The 22,504-nt window shown below is 38.2% G+C and overlaps 22 non-coding genes across 22 annotated transcripts; all 22 read left to right on the top strand.

Annotated features, from left to right (window-relative positions):
• The first annotated feature begins 214 nt into the window (after positions 1 to 214).
• Positions 215 to 290, top strand: Trnat-ggu (transfer RNA threonine (anticodon GGU)). The gene has a single exon. It is a non-coding gene; the product is annotated as a tRNA-Thr (tRNA).
• A 305-nt stretch (positions 291 to 595) lies between these two features.
• On the top strand, positions 596 to 669 carry Trnat-ugu (transfer RNA threonine (anticodon UGU)). The gene has a single exon. It is a non-coding gene; the product is annotated as a tRNA-Thr (tRNA).
• A 2,766-nt stretch (positions 670 to 3,435) lies between these two features.
• Positions 3,436 to 3,509, top strand: Trnat-agu (transfer RNA threonine (anticodon AGU)). Its single transcript has one exon. It is a non-coding gene; the product is annotated as a tRNA-Thr (tRNA).
• A 1,248-nt stretch (positions 3,510 to 4,757) lies between these two features.
• On the top strand, positions 4,758 to 4,831 carry Trnat-ugu (transfer RNA threonine (anticodon UGU)). The gene has a single exon. It is a non-coding gene; the product is annotated as a tRNA-Thr (tRNA).
• Positions 4,832 to 5,897: 1,066 nt separating this feature from the next.
• Positions 5,898 to 5,971, top strand: Trnap-agg (transfer RNA proline (anticodon AGG)). Its single transcript has one exon. It is a non-coding gene; the product is annotated as a tRNA-Pro (tRNA).
• Positions 5,972 to 7,035: 1,064 nt separating this feature from the next.
• Trnat-agu (transfer RNA threonine (anticodon AGU)) lies at positions 7,036 to 7,109 on the top strand. The gene has a single exon. It is a non-coding gene; the product is annotated as a tRNA-Thr (tRNA).
• Positions 7,110 to 7,642: 533 nt separating this feature from the next.
• Positions 7,643 to 7,716, top strand: Trnat-agu (transfer RNA threonine (anticodon AGU)). Its single transcript has one exon. It is a non-coding gene; the product is annotated as a tRNA-Thr (tRNA).
• Positions 7,717 to 9,925: 2,209 nt separating this feature from the next.
• On the top strand, positions 9,926 to 9,999 carry Trnat-ugu (transfer RNA threonine (anticodon UGU)). Its single transcript has one exon. It is a non-coding gene; the product is annotated as a tRNA-Thr (tRNA).
• A 2,007-nt stretch (positions 10,000 to 12,006) lies between these two features.
• On the top strand, positions 12,007 to 12,080 carry Trnat-agu (transfer RNA threonine (anticodon AGU)). Its single transcript has one exon. It is a non-coding gene; the product is annotated as a tRNA-Thr (tRNA).
• An 838-nt stretch (positions 12,081 to 12,918) lies between these two features.
• Positions 12,919 to 12,992, top strand: Trnat-ugu (transfer RNA threonine (anticodon UGU)). The gene has a single exon. It is a non-coding gene; the product is annotated as a tRNA-Thr (tRNA).
• Positions 12,993 to 16,322: 3,330 nt separating this feature from the next.
• Trnat-agu (transfer RNA threonine (anticodon AGU)) lies at positions 16,323 to 16,396 on the top strand. The gene has a single exon. It is a non-coding gene; the product is annotated as a tRNA-Thr (tRNA).
• Positions 16,397 to 17,082: 686 nt separating this feature from the next.
• Trnas-uga (transfer RNA serine (anticodon UGA)) lies at positions 17,083 to 17,156 on the top strand. The gene has a single exon. It is a non-coding gene; the product is annotated as a tRNA-Ser (tRNA).
• A 2,608-nt stretch (positions 17,157 to 19,764) lies between these two features.
• Trnat-agu (transfer RNA threonine (anticodon AGU)) lies at positions 19,765 to 19,838 on the top strand. The gene has a single exon. It is a non-coding gene; the product is annotated as a tRNA-Thr (tRNA).
• A 491-nt stretch (positions 19,839 to 20,329) lies between these two features.
• On the top strand, positions 20,330 to 20,403 carry Trnan-auu (transfer RNA asparagine (anticodon AUU)). The gene has a single exon. It is a non-coding gene; the product is annotated as a tRNA-Asn (tRNA).
• Positions 20,404 to 20,708: 305 nt separating this feature from the next.
• Trnat-agu (transfer RNA threonine (anticodon AGU)) lies at positions 20,709 to 20,782 on the top strand. Its single transcript has one exon. It is a non-coding gene; the product is annotated as a tRNA-Thr (tRNA).
• A 116-nt stretch (positions 20,783 to 20,898) lies between these two features.
• Positions 20,899 to 20,972, top strand: Trnat-agu (transfer RNA threonine (anticodon AGU)). Its single transcript has one exon. It is a non-coding gene; the product is annotated as a tRNA-Thr (tRNA).
• A 115-nt stretch (positions 20,973 to 21,087) lies between these two features.
• Positions 21,088 to 21,161, top strand: Trnat-agu (transfer RNA threonine (anticodon AGU)). The gene has a single exon. It is a non-coding gene; the product is annotated as a tRNA-Thr (tRNA).
• Positions 21,162 to 21,276: 115 nt separating this feature from the next.
• Positions 21,277 to 21,350, top strand: Trnan-auu (transfer RNA asparagine (anticodon AUU)). Its single transcript has one exon. It is a non-coding gene; the product is annotated as a tRNA-Asn (tRNA).
• A 116-nt stretch (positions 21,351 to 21,466) lies between these two features.
• Positions 21,467 to 21,540, top strand: Trnat-agu (transfer RNA threonine (anticodon AGU)). Its single transcript has one exon. It is a non-coding gene; the product is annotated as a tRNA-Thr (tRNA).
• Positions 21,541 to 21,842: 302 nt separating this feature from the next.
• On the top strand, positions 21,843 to 21,916 carry Trnat-agu (transfer RNA threonine (anticodon AGU)). The gene has a single exon. It is a non-coding gene; the product is annotated as a tRNA-Thr (tRNA).
• Positions 21,917 to 22,032: 116 nt separating this feature from the next.
• On the top strand, positions 22,033 to 22,106 carry Trnat-ugu (transfer RNA threonine (anticodon UGU)). The gene has a single exon. It is a non-coding gene; the product is annotated as a tRNA-Thr (tRNA).
• A 115-nt stretch (positions 22,107 to 22,221) lies between these two features.
• Trnat-agu (transfer RNA threonine (anticodon AGU)) lies at positions 22,222 to 22,297 on the top strand. The gene has a single exon. It is a non-coding gene; the product is annotated as a tRNA-Thr (tRNA).
• The last annotated feature ends 207 nt before the right edge of the window (positions 22,298 to 22,504 follow it).

The raw sequence follows: 22,504 nt of genomic DNA on the forward strand, positions 1-22,504 counted from the left end.
CAAATTTTGATACTTAGAATTGCAATTCGAAGCCGAAACAATATAGGCGCTGTTAAAGTTCCTGTCTAGTAAATAGAGTTCAAGAGTTCGTCAGTGCCTCTCATGTAGATGTTTAATTATTAATTTTAAGAAAGAGACATCAATTTCCATACCTCTCTCTTTCAAAATTTAGAGCATGACATTTGGAATCGTAATTCGAACCCAATGGAATCGAGGCGCCGTGGCTTAGTTGGTTAAAGCACCTGTTTGGTAAACAGGAGATCACGAGTTCGAATCTCGTCAGTGCGTCTCTTGTAGAAGTATGGTCATATTTTTTATGAAAAAAAGACATCAATTAAAAGAGCTATTTTAGTAAAATTTAGAGCTCTTCATTTGGGATAGAAATTCGAACCTAATGAAATCGAGGCGCCGTGGCGTAGTTGGTTAAAGCGCCTGCCTAGTAAAGAGGCGATCACGATTTCCAATCTCGTCGGTGCCTCTCATATAGAATTATGGTTCAATTTTGTTATGAAAAAAAGACATCAAGTATAGGAGATCTTTCAGTAAAATTTAGAGCATGATATTTGGAATCGTAATTCGAACCCAATGGAACCGAGGCGCCTTGGCTTAGTTGGTTAAAGCGCCTGTCTTGTAAACAGGAGATCAAGAGTTCGAATCTCGTCGGCGCCTTTGATGTAGAATTATGGTTCAATTTTTTATGTAACAAGACATGAATTTAAAGAGCTCTTTTAGTAAAATTTACAGATTTTCATTTGGGATAGAAATTCAAACCTAATGGAATCGGGGCAACGTGGCTTAGATGGCTAAAGCGCCTGTCTAGTACACAGGAGATAACGAGTTCGAATCTCGTCGGTGCCCCTCATGTAGAATTATACTCCAAATTCTTTGAGTAAAAAGACATAAACTATAAGAGCTCTTTTTGTAAAATTTAAAGCATGACATTTGGAATCGTAATTCAGACTAATGGAATCGAGGCGCCATGGCTTAGTTTTTTAAAGCGCCTGTCTAGTAAACAGGAGAACACGAGTTCGAATCTCGTCCGTGCCTCTCATTGACAATATGGTGCAATTTTGTTATGAAAAAAGACATCAATTAAAAGAGCTCTTTTTGTAAAATTTAAAGCATGTCATTTGGAATAGTAATTGGAACCCACTGGAATCAAGGCGCCTTGGCTTAGTTGGTCAAAGCGCCTGTCTAGTAAACAGGACACCACCAGTTCGAATCTCGTCTGTACCTGTCATGTCGAATTATGGTTCCATTTTTTTATGTAACAAGACTTGAACTGAAAGAGCTCTTTTAGTAAAATTTAGAGCTTTTCATTTGGGATAGAAATTCGAACCCAATGGAATCGAAGCGCCGTGGCTTATTTGGTTAAAGCGCCTGTCCTGTAAACAGGAAATCACGAGTTCGAATCTCGTCGGTGCCTCTCACGTAGAATTATAGTTCAATTTTTTTTATGTAAAAAGACTTGAACTGAAATAGCTCTTTTAGTAAAATTAAAGCATGACATTTGGAATCGTAATTCGAACCCAACGAAATAGAGGGGCCGTTGCGTAGTTGGTTAAAGCGCCTGTCTAGTAAACAGGAGGTCACAAGTTCGAATCTCGTCGGTGCCTCTCATGTAGAATTACGGTTCAATTTTTTTATGTAACAAGACTTGGACTGAAAGAGCGTTTTTAGTAAAATTTAAAGCATAACATTTAGAATCGTAATTCGAACCCAATGGAATCGATGCGCCGTCCCTTAGTTGGTTAAAGAGCCTGTCTAGTAAACAGGAGATCACGATTTCGAATCTCGTCTTTGCCTCTCATGTAGAAGAGTGGTCACATTTCTTATGAAAACAGACATAAATTAAAAGAGCTCTTTTAGTAAAATTTAAAGCATGTCATTTGGAATAGTAAATCGAACCCAATGGAATCAAGGCGCCTTGGCTTAGTTGGTCAAAGCGCATGTCTTGTACACAGGAGATCACGATTTCGAATCCCGCCGGTGCCTCTTTTATAGAATTATGGTGCAATTTTGTTATGAAAAAAGACGTCAAGTATAGGAGATCTTTTAGTGAAATTTAAAGCATGTCATTTGGAATCGTAATTCGTACCCAACAGAAACACCGCGCTGCGCATTAGTTGGTTAAAGCGCCTGTCTAGTAAACAGGAGATCACGAGTTCGAATCTCGTCTGTGCCTTTCTTTTAGAATTATGGTTCTACTTTTTATGTAACAAGACATGAAATCAAAGAGCACTTTCATTAAAATTTAAAGTATGACATTTGGAATCGTAATTCGAACCCACTGGAATCGAGGCGCCATTCCTTAGTTAGTTATAGAGCTTGTCTAGTAAACAGGAGATCACGAGTTCGAATCTCGTCGGTGCCTCTCATGTAGCATTAGGGTTAAATTTTTTTATGTAACAAGAATTGAACTGAAAGATCTCTTTTAATAAAATTTAAAGCATGAAATTTGGAATCGTAATTCGAGCCCAATGGAATCGAGGGGGCTTGGCTTAGTTGGTTAAAGCGCCTGTCTAGTAAATAGGAGATCAAGAGTTCGAATCTCGTCTTTGCCTTTCATGTAGAAGTGTGGTCACATTTCTTATGAAAACAGACATTAATTAAAAGAGCTCTTTTAGTAAAATTTAGAGCTTTTCGTTTGGCATAGAAATTCGAACCCATTGGAATCGGTGCGCCGTGGCTTAGTTGGTTAAAGCGCCTGTGTAGTAAACGGGAGATCACGAGTTCGAATCTCGTCGGTGCCTCTCATGTAGAATTATATTTCAATTTTTTTATGTAACAAGACTTGGACTGAAAGAGCGTTTTTAGTAAAATTTAAAGCATGACATTTAGAATCGTAATTCGAAGCCAATGGAATCGAGATGCAGTGGCAAAATTGGTTAAAGTGCCTGTCTAGTAAACAGGAGATCACGAGTTCGAATCTCGTCGATGCCTCTCACGCAGAATTGTGTCAAACTTTTTATGAAAACAGACATCAATTAAAAGAGCTCTTTTAGTAAAATTTAGAGCTTTTCATTTTTGATAGAAATTCGAATCAATGGAATCGATGCGCCGTGGCTTAGTTATTTAAAGCGCCTGTCTAGTAAACAGCAGATCACCAGTTCGAATCTCGTCGGTACCTGTCATGTCGAATTATGGTTCAATTTTTTTATGTAACAAAACTTGAACTGTAAGAGCTTTTTTAGTAAAATTTGAAGCATGACATTTGGAATCGTAATTCGAACCGAATGGAATCGAGACCCCGTGGCTTAGTAGGTTAAAGCGCCTGTCTAGTAAACAGGAGATCAGGAGTTCGATACTCGTCGGTGCCTCTCTTGCAGAAGTGTGGTCACATTTTGTATGAAAACAGACATCAATTAAAAGAGCTCTTTCAGTAAAATTTATAGCTTTTCATTTGGGACGGAAATTCGAACGCAGTGTAATCGAGGCGCAGTGGCTTAGTTGGTTAAAGCGCCTGTCTAGTAAACAGGAGATCACGAGTTCGAATCTCGTCGGTGCCTCTCATGTAGAATTAGGGTTAATTTTTTTATGTAACAAGACTTGAACTGAAAGAGCTCTTTTAGTAAAATTTAGAGCTTTTCATTTGGGATAGAAATTCGAACCTAATGGAATCGATGCGCCGTGGCTTAGTTGGTTAAAGCGCCTGTCTAGTAAACGGGAGATCACGAGTTCGAATTTCGTCGGTGCCTCTCATGTAGAATTATATTTCATTTTATTTATGTAACAAGACTTGAACTGAAAGAGCTCTTTTAGTAAAATTTAAAGCATGACATTTGGAATCGTAATTCGAACCCAACGAAATAGAGGCGCCGTTGCTTAGTTGGTTAAAGCGCCTGTCTAGTAAACAGGAGATCACAAGTTCCAATCCCGTCGGTGCCTCTCATGTGGAATTATGGTTCAATATTTTTATGTAACAAGACTTGGACTGAAAGAGCGTTTTTAGTAAAATTTAAAGCTTGACATTTAGAATCGTAATTCGAACCCAATGGAATCGATGCGCCGTCCCTTAGTTGGTTAAAGAGTCTGTCTAGTAAACAGGAGATCACGATTTCGAATCTCGTCTTTGCCTCTCATGTAGAAGAGTGGTCACATTTCTTATGAAAACAGACATCAATTTAAAGAGCTATTTATTAAAATTTAGAGCTTTTCATTTGGGATAGAAATTCGAACCAATGGAATCGATGCGCCGTGGCTTAGTTATTTAAAGCGCCTGTCTAGTAAACAGGAGATCACGAGTTTGAATCTCGTCTGAGCCTCTCTTAATGAAGTACGGTCACTTTTTTTATGAAAACCGACATCAATTAAAAGTGCTCTTTTAGTAAAATTTAGAGCTTTTCATTTCGGATACAAATTTTAACCAAACGGAATCGAGGCGCCGTGTCTTAGTTGCTTAAAGCGCATGTCTAGTAAACAGGAGGTCACGAGTTCGAATCTCGTCGGTGCCTCTCATGTAGAAGTGTGTCACACTTTTTATGAAAACAGACATCAATTAAAAGAGCTCTTTTAGTAAAATTTAGAGCTTTTCATTTTTGATAGAAATTCGAACCAATGGAATCGATGCGCCGTGGCTTAGTTATTTAAAGCGCCTGTCTAGTAAACAGGAGATCACCAGTTCGTATCTCATCTGTACCTGTCATGTCGAATTATGGTTCAATTTTTTTCTGTAACAAGACTTGAACTGAAAGATCTTTTTTAGTAAAATTTAGAGCTTTTCATTTGGGATAGAAATTCGAACCCTATGGAATCGGTGCGCCGTGGCTTAGTTGGTTAAAGCGCCTGTCCTGTAAACAGGAAATCACGAGTTCGAATCTCGTCGGTGCCTTTCATGTAGAAGTGTGGTCACATTTTTTATGAAAACAGACATCAATGAAAAGAGCTCTTTTAGTAAAAGTTAGAGCTTTTCATTTGGGATAGAATAGAAATTTTAACCCAATGAAATAGAGGCGCCGTGGCGTTGTTGGTTAACGCGCCTTGCTAGTAAACAGGAGATCATTAGTTCCAATCTCGTCGGTGCCTCTCACGTAGAATTATAGTTCAATTTTTTTATGTAAAAAGACTTGAACTGAAAGAGCTCTTTTAGTAAAATTTAAAGCATGACATTTGGAATCGTAATTCGAACCCAACGAAATAGAGAGGCCGTTGCTTAGTTGGTTAAAGCGCCTGTCTAGTAAACAGCAGATCACAAGTTTGAATCTCGTCGGTGCCTCTCATGTAGAATTATAGTTCAATTTTTTATGTAACAAGACTTGGACTGAATGAGCGTTTTTAGTAAAATTTAAAGCTTGACATTTAGAATCGTAATTCGAACCCAATGGAATCGATGCGCCGTCCTTTAGTTGGTTAAAGAGTCTGTCTAGTAAACAGGAGATCACGATTTCGAATCTCGTCTTTGCCTCTCATGTAGAAGAGTGGTCACATTTCTTATGAAAACAGACATCAATTTAAAGAGCTCTTTTAGTAAAATTTAGAGCTATTTATTTGGGATAGAAATTCGAACCCAATGGAATCGATGCGCCGTGGCTTTGTTGGTTAAAGCGCCTTTCTTGTAAACAGGAGATCACGAGTTCGAATCTCGTCGGTGCCTTTCATGTAGAAGTGTGATCACATTTTTTATTAAAACAGACATCAATGAAAAGAGCTCTTTTAGTAAAATTTAGAGCTTTTCAGTTGCGTTAGAAATTCGAACCCAATGGAATCGAGGCTTCGTGGTTTAGACGGATATAGCACCTGTCTAGTAACCAGGAGATCTTGAGTTCGAATATCGTCGGGTCCTCCTTTATAGAAGTATGGTCACTTTTTTTATGAAAACCGACATCAATTAAAAGAGCTCTTTTAGTAAAATTTAGAGCTTTTCATTTGGGATATAAATTTTAACCCAATGGAATCAAGGCGCCGTGGCTTAGTTGGTGAAAGCGCATGTCTAGGAAACAGGAGATCACCAGTTCGAATCTCGTCGGTGCCTGTCATGTCGAATTATGGTTCAATTTTTTTATGTAACAAGACGTGAACTGAAAGAGCTCGTTTAGTAACATTTAAAGCACGGCATTTGGAATCAAAATTCGAACCGAATGAAATCGAGGCGCCGTGGCTTAGTTGGTTAAAGCGCCTTTCTAGTAAACAGGAGATCACGAGTTGGAATCTCGTCGGTGCCTCTAATGTAGAAGTGTGGTCACAATTTTTATGTAACAAGACTTGAATGGAAAGAGCCTTTTTAGTAAAATTTAAAGCATGACATTTAGAATCGTAATTCGAACCCAATGGACTCGAGGCGCCTTGGCTTAGACGGTTATAGCGCCTGTCTTGTAACCAGGAGATCATGAGTTCGAATATCGTCGGTGCCTTTCTTTTAGAAGTATGTTCCCTTTTATTATGAAAAGCGACATCAATTAAAAGAGCTCTTTTAGTAAAATTTAGTGCTTTTCATTTGGGATAGAAATTTTAACCCAATTCAGTAGAGCCGCCGTGGCTTAATTGGTTGAAGCGGATGTCTAGTAAACAGGACATCACGAGTTCGAATCTCTTCGGTGAGTGTCATGTCGAATTATGGTTCAATTTTTTTATGTAACTAGACTTGAACTGAAAGATCTCTTTTAGTAAAATTTAAAGCATGACATTTGGAATCGTAATTCGAACCCAATAGAACCGAGGTGCCGTGGCTTAGTTGGTTAAAGCGTCTGTCTAGTAAACAGGAGATCACGTGTTCGAATATACTCTGGTGCCTCTCTTAAAGAAGTATGGTCTCTTTTTTTATGAAAACCGACATCAATTAAAAGAGCTCTTTTAGTAAAATTTAGAGCTTTTCAGTTGCGATAAAAATTGGAATCCAGCTTCACAGAGGCGCCGTTGCTTAGATGGTTAAAGCGCCTGTCTAGTAAACAGGTGATCACGAGTTGGAGTCTCGTCTGTGAATCTAATGTCGAATTATGGTTCAAATTTTTTATGTAACAAGACTTGAATTGAAAGAGCTCTTTTAGTAAAATTTAAAGCATGAAATTTGGAATCGTAATTCGATCCGAATGGATTCGAGGCGCCGTGGCTTAGTTGGTTAAAGCGCCTGTCTAGTAAACAGAAGGTGACGAGTTCGATTCTTGTCGGTGCCTCTCATGTAGAAGTGTGGTCTCATTTCTTATAAAAACAATACTTGATTAAAAGAGATCTTTAGTAAAATTTATAATTTTTCATTTGGGACTGAAATTCGAAGGCAGTGGAATCGAGGCTCCATGGCTTAGTTAGTTAAAGCGACTGTCTAGTAAACAGGACATCTCGAATTCGAATCTCGTCGGTGTCTGTCATGTCGAATTATGGTTCAATTTTTTTATCTAACAAGACTTGAACTGAAAGAGCAGTTTTAGTAAAATTTAGAGCTTTTCATTTGGGATAGAAATTCGAACCCAACGGAATCGAAGCGCCGTGTCTAATAAACAGGAGATCACGATTTCCAATCTAGTCGGTGCCTCTCATGTTAAAACGCCTGTCCTGAAAACAGGAGATCATGAGTTCGAATCTCGTCGTTGCCTCTCATGAAGAATTATGGTTCAATTTTTTTTATGTAACAAGACTTGAACTGAAAGAGCTCTTTAGTCAAATTTAAAGCATGACATTTGGAATCGTAATTCGAGCCCAATAGAACCGAGGCGCCGTGGCTTAGTTGGTTAAAGCGCCTGTCTAGTAAACAGGATATCATGAGTTCGAATCTCGTCGGTGCCTTTCGTGTAGAAGTGTGGTCACAAGACTTGAACTGCCAGAGCTCTTTTAGTAAAATTTAAAGCATGACATTTTTAATCGTAATTCGAACCCAACGGAGTAAAGGCTCCGTGGCTTAGTTGGTTAAAGCGCCTGCGTGTAAACAGGAGATCAGGAGTTCGAATCTCGTCGGTGCCTCTCATGTCGAATAATGGTTCAAATTTTTTATGTTACAAGATTTGAATTGAAAGATCTCTTTTAGTAAAATTTAAAATATGACATTTGGAATCTTAATTCGATCCGAATGGATTCGAGGTGCCGTGGATTAGTTGGTTAAAGCGCCTGTCAAGTGAAAAGAAGGTCACGAGTTCGATTCTCGTCGGTGCCTCTCAGGTAGAAGTGTGGTCTCATATCTTATGAAAACAATCATCAATTAAAAGAGATCTTTTAGTAAAATTTATAATTTTTCATTTGGGACAGAAATTCGAAGGAAGTGGAATCGAGGCTCCATGGCTTAGTTAGTTAAAGTGAGTGGAAGGAAGGAGATCGCGAGTTCGAATCTCGTCGGCGCCTCTGTTGTAGAAGTGTGGTCACATTTTTTATAAATACAGACATCAATTAAAAGAGCTCTTTTAGTAAAATTTAGAGCTTTTCATTTGGGATAGAAATTCGAACCCAATGGATTTGAAGCGCCGTCCCTTAGTTGGTTAGAGCGCCTGTCTTGTAAGCAGGAGATCACGAGTTTGAATCTCGTCGGTGCCTCTCACATAGAATTATAGTTCAATTTTTTTATGAAACAAGACTTGAACTGAAAGAGCTCTTTTAGTAAAATTTAAAGCATGACATTTAGAATCGTAAATCGATCCCAATGGAATCGATGCGCCGTCCCTTAGTTGGTTAAAGAGCCTGTCTAGTAAACAGGAGATCACGAGTTCGAATCTCGTCTTTGCCTCTCATGTAGAAGAGTGGTCACATTTCTTATGAAAACAGATATCAATTAAAAGAGCTCTTTTAGTAAAATTTATAGCTTTTCATTTGGGATAGAAATTCGAACCCAATGGAATCGGTGCGCCGTGGCTTTGTTGGTTGAAGCGCCTGTCTAGTAAACAGGAGATCACGAGTTCCAATCTACTCGGTGCCTCTCATGTAGAATAATGGTTCAATTTTTTTATGTAACAAGACTTGGACTGAAAGAGCTTTTTTAGTAAAATTTAAAGCATGACATTTAGAATCGTAATTCGAACCCACTGGAATCGAGATGCCGTGGTTAAGTTGGTTAAAGAGCCTGTCTAGTAAACAGGAGATCACGAGTTTTAATCTCGTCTGAGCCTCTCTTAATGAAGTACGGTCACTTTTTTATGAAAAACGACATCAATTAAAAGAGCTCTTTTAGTAACATTTAGAGCTTTTCATTTTTGATAGAAATTCGAACCAATGGAATCGAGTCGCCGTGGCTTAGTTGGTTAAAGCGCCTGTCTAGTAAACAGGAGATCACGAATTCGAATCTCGTCTTTCAATCTCATGTAGAAGTGTGGTCACATTTCTTATGAAAACAGACATCAATTAAAAGAGCTCTTTTAGTAAAATTTAGAGCTATTCATTTGGGATAGAAATTCGAACCCAATGGAATCGATGCGCCGTGGCTTTCTTGGTTAAAGCGCCTGTGTAGTAAACAGGAGATCACGAGTTTGAATCTCGTCGGTGCCTCTCACCTAGAATTATAGTTCAATTTGCCTCTCATGTAGAAGTGTGGTCACATTTTGTATGAAAATAGACATCAATTAAAAGAGCTTTTTTAGTAAAATTTAGAGCTTTTGATTTGGGATAGAAATTCGAACCCAATGGAATCAAAGCGCCGTGGCGTAGTTGGTTAAAGCGCCTGTCTTGTAAACAGGAGATCACGAGTTCGAATCTCGTTGTTGACTTTCATGTAGAAGTGTGATCACATTTTTTATTAAAACAGACATCAATGAAAAGAGCTCTTTTAGTAAAATTTAGAGCTTTTCAGTTGCGATAGAAATTCGAACCCAATGGAATCGAGGCTTCGTGGTTTAGATGGATATAGCACCTGTCTAGTAACCAGGAGATAATGAGTTCGAATATCGTGGTTGCCTCTCTTATAGAAGTATGGTACCTTTTATTATGAAACCGACATCCACTAAAATAGCTCGTTTATTAAAATTTAGAGCTTTTCATTTGGGATAGAATAGAAATTTTAACCCAATGAAAGCGGGGTGACATGGCTTAGTTGGTTAAAGCGCCTGTCTTGTAAACAGGAGATCACGAGTTCGAATCTCGTCGGTGCCTTTCATGTAGAAGTGTGATCACATTTTTTATTAAAACAGACATCAATGAAAAGAACTCTTTTAGTAAAATTTAGAGCTTTTCAGTTGCGATAGAAATTCGAACCCAATGGAATCGAGGCTTCGTGGTTTAGATGGATATAGCGCATGTCTTGTAACCAGGAGATCATGAGTTCGAATATCGTCGATGCCTTTCTTTTAGAAGTATGTTCCCTTTTATTATGAAAAGCGACATCAATTAAAAGAGCTCTTTTAGTAAAATTTAGAGCTTTTCATTTGGGATAGAATTTTTAGCCCAATGCAATAGAGGCGCCGTGGCTTAATTGGTTGAAGCGGATGTCTAGTAAACAGGACATCACGAGTTCGAATCTCTTCGGTGAGTGTCATGTCGAATTATGGTTCAATTTTTTTATGTAACGAGACTTGAACTGAAAGATCTCTTTTAGTAAAATTTAAAGCATGACCTTTGGAATCGAAATTTCAACCCAACTGAATCGAGGCGCCGTGGCTTAGTTGGTTAAAACCCCTGTCTAGTAAAGAGGAGATCACGCGTTCGAATCTCGTCGTTGAGTGTCATGTCGAATTATGGTTTAACTGTTTTATGTAAGAAGACTTGAACTGAAAGAGCTCTTTTAGTAAAATTTCAAGCATGACATTTGGAATCGTAATTCGAACCCAATAGAATCGAGGCACCGTTTTTTTGTTGGTTATAGCACTTGTCTACTAACCAGGAGATCATGAGTTCGAATATCGTCGGGTCCTCCTTTATAGAAGTATGGTCAAATTTTTTATGAAAACCGACATCAATTAAAAGAGCTCTTTTAGTAAAATTTAGAGCTTTTCATTTGGCATATAAATTTTAACCCAATGAAATCAAGGCGCCGTGGCTTAGATGGTTAAAGCGCCTGTCTAGTAAACAGGAGATCACGAGTTGGAGTCTCGTCTGTGAATCTAATGTCGAATTATGGTTCAAATTTTTTATGTAACAAGACTTGAATTGAAAGAGCAGTTTTAGTAAAATTTAGAGCTTTTCATTTGGGATAGAAATTCTAACCCAACCTAATCGAAGCGCCGTGTCTTAGTTGGTTAAAACGCCTGTCCTGAAAACAGGAGATCGCGAGTTCGAATCTCGTCGGCGCCTCTGTTGTAGAAGTGTGGTCACATTTTTTATAAATACAGACATCAATTAAAAAAACTCTTTTATTAAAAGTTAGAGCTTTTCATTTGGGATAGAAATTCGAACCTAACGTAATCGAGGCTCCGTGGCTTGGTTGGTTATAGCGCCTGTCTAGTGACCAGGAGATCATGAGTTCGAATCTCGTCGGTGCCTCTCGTATAGAAGTATGGTCACTTTTTGATGAAAATAACATCAATTAAAAGGGCTCTTTTAATAAAATTTAGAGCTTTTCATTTGGGATAGAAATTCGAATCTAATGGAATCGAGGCGCCTTGTCTTAGTTGGTAAAAGCGACTTTCTAGTAAACAGGAGATTACTAGTTGGAATCTTGTCGGTGACTCTCATGTAGGATTATGGTTCAATTTTCTTATGTAACAAGACTTGAACTGAAAGAGCTCTTTTAGTAAAATTTAAAGCATGGCATTTGGAATCGAAATTCAAACCTAATTGAAACGAGACGCAGTGGCTTAGCTGGTTAAAGCGCCTGTCTTGTAAACAGGAGATCAAGAGTTCAAATCTCATCAGTGCCTCTCATGTAGAATTGTGGTCACATTTTTTATAAATACAGACATCAATTAAAAGAGCTTTTTTATTAAAATTTAGAGCTTTTCATTTGTTATAGAAATTCGAACCTAACGAAATCGAGGCTCCGTGGCTTGGTTGGTTAAAGCGCGTGTCATGTAAATAGGAGATCATGAGTTCGAATCTCGTTGTTGCCTCTCATGAAGAATTATGGTTCAATTTTTTTATGTAACAAGACTTGAACTGAAAGAGCTCATTAGTCAAATTTAAAGCATGACATTTGGAATCGTAATTCGAACCCAATAGAACCGAGGCGCCGTGGCTTAGTTGGTTAAAGCGCCTATCTAGTAAACAGGAGATCATGAGTTCGAATCTCGTCGGTGCCTCTCTTGTAGAATTATGGTTCAAGTTTTTTTATGAAAAAAGACTTGAACTGAAATAGATCTTTTAGTAAAATTTAGAGCTTTTCATTTGGGATAGAAATTCGAATCCAATGGAATCGCTACGCAGTGACGAGTTTGAATCTGGTCGGTGAATCTAATGTCGAATTATGGTTCAAATTTTTTATGTTACAAGACTTGAATTGAAAGAGCTCTTTTAGTAAAATTTAAAACATGACATTTGGAATCGTATTTCGATCCGAATGGATTCGAGGCGCCATGGCTTAGTTGGTTAACGCGCCTGTCTAGTAAACAGAAGTTCACGAGTTCGATTCTCGACTGTGCCTCTCATGTAGAAGTGTAGTCTCATTTCTTATGAAAACAATCATCAATTAAAAGAGATCTTTTAGTAAAATTTATAATTTTTCATTTGGGACAGAAATTCGAAGGAAGTGGAATCGAGGCTCCGTGGCGTAGTTGGTTAAAGCGCCTGTCTTGTAAACAGGAGATCACGAGTTCGAATCTCGTCGTTGACTTTCATGTAGAAGTGTGATCACATTTTTTATTAAAACAGACATCAATGAAAAGAGCTCTTTTAGTAAAATTTAGAGCTTTTCAGTTGCGATAGAAATTCGAACCCAATGGAATCGAGGCTTCGTGGTTTAGATGGATATAGCACCTGTCTAGTAACCAGGAGATAATGAGTTCGAATATCGTGGTTGCCTCTCTTATAGAAGTATGGTACCTTTTATTATGAAACCGACATCCACTAAAATAGCTCGTTTATTAAAATTTAGAGCTTTTCATTTGGGATAGAATAGAAATTTTAACCCAATGAAAGCGGGGTGACATGGCTTAGTTGGTTAAAGCGCCTGTCTTGTAAACAGGAGATCACGAGTTCGAATCTCGTCGGTGCCTTTCATGTAGAAGTGTGATCACATTTTTTATTAAAACAGACATCAATGAAAAGAACTCTTTTAGTAAAATTTAGAGCTTTTCAGTTGCGATAGAAATTCGAACCCAATGGAATCGAGGCTTCGTGGTTTAGATGGATATAGCGCCTGTCTTGTAACCAGGAGATCATGAGTTCGAATATCGTCGATGCCTTTCTTTTAGAAGTATGTTCCCTTTTATTATGAAAAGCGACATCAATTAAAAGAGATCTTTTAGTAAAATTTAGAGCTTTTCATTTGGGATAGAATTTTTAGCCCAATGCAATAGAGGCGCCGTGGCTTAATTGGTTGAAGCGGATGTCTAGTAAACAGGACATCACGAGTTCGAATCTCTTCGGTGAGTGTCATGTCGAATTATGGTTCAATTTTTTTATGTAACGAGACTTGAACTGAAAGATCTCTTTTAGTAAAATTTAAAGCATGACCTTTGGAATCGTAATTTCAACCCAACTGAATCGAGGCGCCGTGGCTTAGTTGGTTAAAACCCCTGTCTAGTAAAGAGGAGATCACGCGTTCGAATCTCGTCGTTGAGTGTCATGTCGAATTATGGTTTAACTGTTTTATGTAAGAAGACTTGAACTGAAAGAGCTCTTTTAGTAAAATTTCAAGCATGACATTTGGAATCGTAATTCGAACCCAATAGAATCGAGGCACCGTTTTTTTGTTGGTTATAGCACTTGTCTACTAACCAGGAGATCATGAGTTCGAATATCGTCGGGTCCTCCTTTATAGAAGTATGGTCAAATTTTTTATGAAAACCGACATCAATTAAAAGAGCTCTTTTAGTAAAATTTAGAGCTTTTCATTTGGCATATAAATTTTAACCCAATGAAATCAAGGCGCCGTGGCTTAGATGGTTAAAGCGCCTGTCTAGTAAACAGGAGATCACGAGTTGGAGTCTCGTCTGTGAATCTAATGTCGAATTATGGTTCAAATTTTTTATGTAACAAGACTTGAATTGAAAGAGCAGTTTTAGTAAAATTTAGAGCTTTTCATTTGGGATAGAAATTCTAACCCAACGGAATCGAAGCGCCGTGTCTTAGTTGGTTAAAACGCCTGTCCTGAAAACAGGAGATCGCGAGTTCGAATCTCGTCGGCGCCTCTGTTGTAGAAGTGTGGTCACATTTTTTATAAATACAGACATCAATTAAAAAAACTCTTTTATTAAAAGTTAGAGCTTTTCATTTGGGATAGAAATTCGAACCTAACGTAATCGAGGCTCCGTGGCTTGGTTGGTTATAGCGCCTGTCTAGTGACCAGGAGATCATGAGTTCGAATCTCGTCGGTGCCTCTCGTATAGAAGTATGGTCACTTTTTGATGAAAATAACATCAATTAAAAGGGCTCTTTTAATAAAATTTAGAGCTTTTCATTTGGGATAGAAATTCGAATCTAATGGAATCGAGGCGCCTTGTCTTAGTTGGTAAAAGCGACTTTCTAGTAAACAGGAGATTACTAGTTGGAATCTTGTCGGTGACTCTCATGTAGGATTATGGTTCAATTTTCTTATGTAACAAGACTTGAACTGAAAGAGCTCTTTTAGTAAAATTTAAAGCATGGCATTTGGAATCGAAATTCAAACCTAATTGAAACGAGACGCAGTGGCTTAGCTGATTAAAGCGCCTGTCTTGTAAACAGGAGATCAAGAGTTCAAATCTCATCAGTGCCTCTCATGTAGAATTGTGGTCACATTTTTTATAAATACAGACATCAATTAAAAGAGCTTTTTTATTAAAATTTAGAGCTTTTCATTTGTTATAGAAATTCGAACCTAACGAAATCGAGGCTCCGTGGCTTGGTTGGTTAAAGCGCGTGTCATGTAAATAGGAGATCATGAGTTCGAATCTCGTTGTTGCCTCTCATGAAGAATTATGGTTCAATTTTTTTATGTAACAAGACTTGAACTGAAAGAGCTCATTAGTCAAATTTAAAGCATGACATTTGGAATCGTAATTCGAACCCAAAAGAATCGAGGCACCGTTTTTTTGTTGGTTATAGCACTTGTCTACTAACCAGGAGATCATGAGTTCGAATATCGTCGGGTCCTCCTTTATAGAAGTATGGTCAAATTTTTTATGAAAACCGACATCAATTAAAAGAGCTCTTTTAGTAAAATTTAGAGCTTTTCATTTGGCATATAAATTTTAACCCAATGAAATCAAGGCGCCGTGGCTTAGATGGTTAAAGCGCCTGTCTAGTAAACAGGAGATCACGAGTTGGAGTCTCGTCTGTGAATCTAATGTCGAATTATGGTTCAAATTTTTTATGTAACAAGACTTGAATTGAAAGAGCAGTTTTAGTAAAATTTAGAGCTTTTCATTTGGGATAGAAATTCTAACCCAACGGAATCGAAGCGCCGTGTCTTAGTTGGTTAAAACGCCTGTCCTGAAAACAGGAGATCGCGAGTTCGAATCTCGTCGGCGCCTCTGTTGTAGAAGTGTGGTCACATTTTTTATAAATACAGACATCAATTAAAAAAACTCTTTTATTAAAAGTTAGAGCTTTTCATTTGGGATAGAAATTCGAACCTAACGTAATCGAGGCTCCGTGGCTTGGTTGGTTATAGCGCCTGTCTAGTGACCAGGAGATCATGAGTTCGAATCTCGTCGGTGCCTCTCGTATAGAAGTATGGTCACTTTTTGATGAAAATAACATCAATTAAAAGGGCTCTTTTAATAAAATTTAGAGCTTTTCATTTGGGATAGAAATTCGAATCTAATGGAATCGAGGCGCCTTGTCTTAGTTGGTAAAAGCGACTTTCTAGTAAACAGGAGATTACTAGTTGGAATCTTGTCGGTGACTCTCATGTAGGATTATGGTTCAATTTTCTTATGTAACAAGACTTGAACTGAAAGAGCTCTTTTAGTAAAATTTAAAGCATGGCATTTGGAATCGAAATTCAAACCTAATTGAAACGAGACGCAGTGGCTTAGCTGGTTAAAGCGCCTGTCTTGTAAACAGGAGATCAAGAGTTCAAATCTCATCAGTGCCTCTCATGTAGAATTGTGGTCACATTTTTTATAAATACAGACATCAATTAAAAGAGCTTTTTTATTAAAATTTAGAGCTTTTCATTTGTTATAGAAATTCGAACCTAACGAAATCGAGGCTCCGTGGCTTGGTTGGTTAAAGCGCGTGTCATGTAAATAGGAGATCATGAGTTCGAATCTCGTTGTTGCCTCTCATGAAGAATTATGGTTCAATTTTTTTATGTAACAAGACTTGAACTGAAAGAGCTCATTAGTCAAATTTAAAGCATGACATTTGGAATCGTAATTCGAACCCAATAGAACCGAGGCGCCGTGGCTTAGTTGGTTAAAGCGCCTATCTAGTAAACAGGAGATCATGAGTTCGAATCTCGTCGGTGCCTCTCTTGTAGAATTATGGTTCAAGTTTTTTTATGAAAAAAGACTTGAACTGAAATAGATCTTTTAGTAAAATTTAGAGCTTTTCATTTGGGATAGAAATTCGAACCCAATGGAATCGCTACGCAGTGGCTTATTTGGTTACCGCGCCTGTCTAGTAAACAGGAGACCAGGAGTTCGAAACTCGTCGGTGATTCTCATCAAGAATCATGGTTCAAGTTTTTTATGTAACAAGACTTGAACTGAAAGAGCTCTTTTAGTAAAATTTAAAGCATGACATTTGGGATAGAAATTCGAACTGAGTGGAATCGAGGCGCCGTGGCTTAGTCGGTTAAAGCGCCTGTCTTGTAAACCGGAGATCACGAGTTGGAATCTGGTCGGTGAATCTAATGTCGAATTATGGTTCAAATTTTTTATGTTACAAGACTTGAATTGAAAGAGCTCTTTTAGTAAAATTTAAAACATGACATTTGGAATCGTATTTCGATCCGAATGGATTCGAGGCGCCATGGCTTAGTTGGTTAACGCGCCTGTCTAGTAAACAGAAGTTCACGAGTTCGATTCTCGACTGTGCCTCTCATGTAGAAGTGTAGTCTCATTTCTTATGAAAACAATCATCAATTAAAAGAGATCTTTTAGTAAAATTTATAATTTTTCATTTGGGACAGAAATTCGAAGGAAGTGGAATCGAGGCTCCGTGGCTTAGTTGGTTAAAACCCCTGTCTTGAAAACAGGAGATCGCGAGTTCGAATCTCGTCGGCGCCTCTGTTGTAGAAGTGTGGTCACATTTTTTATAAATACAGACATCAATTAAAAGAGCTCTTTTAGTAAAATTTCGAGCTTTTCATTTGGGATAGAAATTCGAATCCAATGGAATCGAGGCGCTGGAGCTTACTTGTTTAAAGCGAATGTCTATTAAACAGGAGATCATAAGTTCGAATCTCGTCGGCGCCTCTCTTATAGAAGTATGGTTACTTTATTATGAAAACGGACATCAATTAAAAAAGCTTTTCTAGTAAAATTTAGAGCTTTTCATTTGGGATAGATATTCAAACCCAATGGAATCGAGGCGCCGTGTCTTAGTTGCTTAAAGCGCCTGTTTAGTAAACAGCAGATTACCAGTTCGAATCGCGTCGGTACCTGTCATGTCGAATTATGGTTCAATTTTTTTATGTAACAAGACTTGAACTGAAAGAGCTCTTTTAGTAAAATTTAAAGCATGATATTTGGAATCGTAATTCGAACCCAACGAAATAGAGGCGCCGTTGCTTAGTTGGTTATAGCGCCTGTCTAGTAAACAGAAGATCTCAAGTTCGAATCTCGTCGGTGCCACTCATGTAGAATTATGGTTCAATTTTTTTATGTAACAAGACTTGGACTGAAAGAGAGTTTTTAGTAAAATTTAAAGCATGACATTTAGAATCCTAATTCGAACCCAATGGAATCGATGCGCCCTCCCTTAGTTGGTTAAAGAGCCTGTCTAGTAAACAGGAGATCACGATTTCGAATCTCGTCTTTGCCTCTCATGTAGAAGAGTGGTCACATTTCTTATGAAAACAGACATCAATTAAAAGAGCTCTTTTATTAAAATTTAGAGCTTTTCATTTGGGATAGAAATTCGAACCCAATGGAATCGATGCGCCGTGGCTTTGTTGATTAAAGCGCCTGTCTAGTAAACAGGAGATCACGAGTTCCAATCTAGTCGGTGCCTCTCATGTAGAATTAGGGTTACTTTTTTTATGTAACATGACTTGAACTGAAAGATCTCTTTTAGTAAAATTTAAAGCATGAAATTTGGAATTGTTATTCGAACACAATAGAATCGAGGAACCGTGGCTTAGTTGGTTAAAGCGCCTGTCTACCAAATAGGCGATCACGAGTTCGAATCTCGTCTTTGCCTCTCATGTAGAAGTGTGGTCACATTTCTTATGAAAACAGACATCAATTAAAAGAGCTCTTTTAGTAAAATATAGAGCTATTCATTTGGGATAGAAATTCGAACCCAATGGAATCGCTGCGCCGTGGCTTTGTTGGTTAAAGCGCCTGTGTGGTAAACAGGAGATCTCGAGTTTGAATCTCGTCGGTGCCTCTCACGTAGAATTATAGTTCAATTTGCTTCTCATGTAGAAGTGTGGTCACATTTTGTATGAAAATATCCATCAATTAAAAGAGCTCTTTTAGTAAAATTTAGAGCTTTTGATTTGGGATAGAAATTCGAACCCAATGGAATCAAAGCGCCGTGACGTAGTTGGTTAAAGCGCCTGTCGCCTGTAAATAGGAGATAACGAGTTCGAATCTCGTCGGTGCCTTTCATGTAGAAGTGTGATCACATTTTTTATTAAAACAGACATCAATGAAAAGAGCTCTTTTAGTAAAATTTAGAGCTTTTCAGTTGCGATAGAAATTCGAACCCAATGGAATCGAGGCGGTGTGGTTTTGATGGATATAGCACCTGTCTAGTAACCAGGAGATCATGAGTTCGAATATCGTGGTTGCCTCTCTTATAGAAGTATGGTCCCTTTTATTATGAAAACCGACATCAATTAAAATACCTCTTTTAGTAAAATTTAGAGCTTTTCATTTAGGATAGAATAGAGATTTTAACCCAATGGAATCGGGGCGACATGGCTTAGTTGGTTAAAGCGCCTGTCTAGTAAACAGGAGATCAATAGTTCCAATCTCGTCGGTGCCTCTCATGTAGAAGTGTGGTCACATTTTTTATGAAAACGTACATCATTTAAAAGAGCTGATTAGTAAAATTTAAAGCAAGACATTTGGAATCGTAATTCGAACCCTATGGCATCGAGGCGCCGTGGCTAAGTTGGTTATAGCGCCTGTCTAGTGACCAGGAGGCAATGATTTAGAATCTCGTCGGTGCCTTTCTTATAGAAGTATGGTCACTTTTTTAAGAAAATTAACATCAGTTAAAAGAGCTATTTTAGTAAAATTTAAAGATTTTCATTTGGAATCGTAATTCGAATCGAATGGAATCGAGGCGCCGTGGCTTAGATGGTTAAAGCGCCTGTCTAGTAAACAGGAGATCACGAGTTCGATTCTCGTCGGTCGTTCTCATGCCGAAGTGTAGTCACATTTTTTATGAAAACAGACATCAATTAAAAGAGCCCTTTTAGTAAAATGTATAGCTTTTCATTTGGGATGGAAATTCGAACACAGTGGAATCGAGGCGCCGTGGCTTAGTTGGTTAAAGCGTCTGTCTATTAAACAGGAGATAACGAATTCCAATCTAGTCAGCGCCTCTCATGTCGAATTATGGTTAAATTTTTTTATGTAACAATATTTGAACTGAAAGAGCTCTTTTAGTAAAATATGAAGCATGACATTTGGCTTCGTAATTTGAACCTAATGGAAACGAGGCGCCGTGGCTTAGATGGTTAAAGCGCCTGTCTAGTAAACAGGAGATCACGAGTTCGAATCTCGTCGGTGCCTCTCAAGTAGAAGTGTGAACACATCTTTTATGAAACCAAACATCAACTAAAAGAGCTCGTTAGTAAACTTTAAAGCATGACATTTGGAATCGTAATTCGAACCCTATGGCATAGAGGCGCCGTGGCTAAGTTGGTTATAGCGCCTGTCTAGTGACCAGGAGGTAATGATTTAGAATCTCGTCGGTGCCTTTCTTATAGAAATATGGTCAATTTTTTAAGAAAATTAACATCAGTTAAACGAGCTATTTTAGTAAAATTTAAAGATTTTCATTTGGAATCGTAATTCGAATCGAATGGAATCGAGGTGCCGTGGCTTAGATGGTTAAAGCGCCTGTCTAGTAAACAGGAGATCACGAGTTCGAATCTCGTCGGTCGCTCTCATGCAGAAGTGTAGTCACATTTTTTATGAAAACAGACATCAATTAAAAGAGCTCTTTTAGTAAAATGTATAGCTCTTCATTTGGGACGGAAATTCGAACAAAGTGGAATCGAGGCGCCGTGGCTTAGTTGGTTAAAGCGCCTGTCTATTAAACAGGAGATAACGAGTTCCAATCTCGTCAGCGCCTCTCATGTCGAATTATGGTTAAATTTTTTTATGTAACAATACTTGAACTGAAAGAGCTCTTTTAGTAAAATTTGAAGCATGACATTTGGAATCGTAATTCGAACCGAATGGAATAGAGACTCCGTGGCTTAGTAGGTTAAAGCGCCTGTCTAGTAAACAGGAGATCAGTAGTTCGAATCTCGTCGATGCCTCTCTTGCAGAAGTGTGGTCACATTTTGTATGAAAAAAGACATCAATTAAAAGAGCTCTTTCAGTAAAATTTATAGCTTTTCATTTGGGACGGAAATTCGAACGCAGTGTAATCGAGGCGCAGTGGCTTAGTTGGTTAAGGCGCCTGTCTAGTAAACAGGAGATCACGAGTTCGAATCTCGTCAGGGCCTGTCATGCCGAAATATGGTTAAATTTTTTTATGTAATAATACATGAAATGAAAGAGCTCTTTTAGTAAAATTTGAAGCAGGACATTTGGAATCGTAATTCGAACCGAATGGAATCGTGGCGCCGTGGCTTAGTTGGTTAAAGCGTCTGTCTAGTAAACATCAGATCACGAGTTCGAATCTCGTCGGTGCCTCTCATGTAGAAGTGTGGTCACATATTTTATGAAAACAGACATCAATTAAAAGAGCCGTTTTAGTAACATTTATAGCTCTTCATTTGGGACGGAAATTCGAACAAAGTGAAATCGAGGCGCCGTGGCTTAGTTGGTTAAAGCGCCTGTCTAGTAAACAGGAGATCACGGTTTCGAATCTCGTCGGTGCCTCTCATGTAGACGTGTGGTCACATTTTTTATGAAAACAGACATCAATTAAAAGAGCTCTTTTAGTAAAATGTATAGCTTTTCATTTGGGATGGAAATTCGAACACAGTGGAATCGAGGCGCCGTGGCTTAGTTGGTTAAAGCGTCTGTCTATTAAACAGGAGATAACGAGTTCCAATCTCGTCAGCGCCTCTCATGTGGAATTATGGTTAAATTTTTTTATGTAACAATACTGGAACTGAAAGAGCTCTTTTAGTAAAATATGAAGCATGACATTTGGATTCGTAATTCGAACCGAATGGAATCGAGGCGCCGTGGCTTAGTTGGTTAAAGCGCCTGTCTAGTAAACAGGAGATCACGAGTTCGAATCTCGTCGGTGCCTCTTATGTGGAAGCGTGGTCAGCATTTTTATGAAAACATACATCAATTAAAACAGCTCATTAGTAAAATTTAAAGCATGACATTTGGAATCGTAATTCGAACCCTATGGTATCGAGGCGCCGTGGCTAATTTGGTTATAGCGCCTGTCTAGTGACCAGGAAGTAATGATTTAGAATCTTGCCGGTGCCTTTCTTATAGAGGTATGGTCACTTTTTAAAGAAAATTAACATCAATTAAAAGAGCTCTTTTAGTAAAATTTAAATATTTTCATTTGGAATCGTAATTCGAACCGAATTTAATCGAGGCGCCGTGGCTTAGATGGTTAAAGCGCTTGTCTAGTAAACAGGAGATCATGAGTTCGAATCTCGTCGGTGCCTCTCATGTCGAATTATGGTTAAATTTTTTCATGTAACAATACTTGAACTGAAAGAGCTCTTTTAGTAAAATTTGAAGCATGACATTTGGAATCGTAATTCGAACCGAATGGAATCGAGGCGCCGTGGCTTAGATGGTTAAAGCGCCTGTCTTGTAAACAGGAGATCACGAGTTCGAATCTCGTCGGTGCCTCTCATGTAGAAGTGTTTTCAAATTTTTTATGAAAACAGACATCAATTAAAAGAGCTCTTTTAGTAAAAGTTAGAGCTTTTCATTTGGGATAGAAATTCGAACCCATTGGAATCGAGGTGCCGTGGCTTAGTTGGTTAAAGCGCCTGTCTAGTAAACAGGAGATCACGAGTTCGAATCTCGTCGGTGCATCTTATGTAGAAGTGTGGTCAGCATTTTTATGAAAACATACATCAATTAAAACAGCTCATTAGTAAAATTTAAAGCATGACATTTGGAATCGTAATTCGAACCCTATGGCATCCAGGCGCCGTGGCTAAGTTGGTTATAGCGCCTGTCTAGTGACCAGGAGGTAATGATTTAGAATCTATTTGGTGCCTTTCTTATAGAAGTATGGTCAC

Source organism: Argiope bruennichi, chromosome 1 (genome assembly GCF_947563725.1).
Source record: "Argiope bruennichi chromosome 1, qqArgBrue1.1, whole genome shotgun sequence".
Classification (NCBI taxonomy): Eukaryota; Metazoa; Arthropoda; class Arachnida; order Araneae; family Araneidae; genus Argiope; species Argiope bruennichi.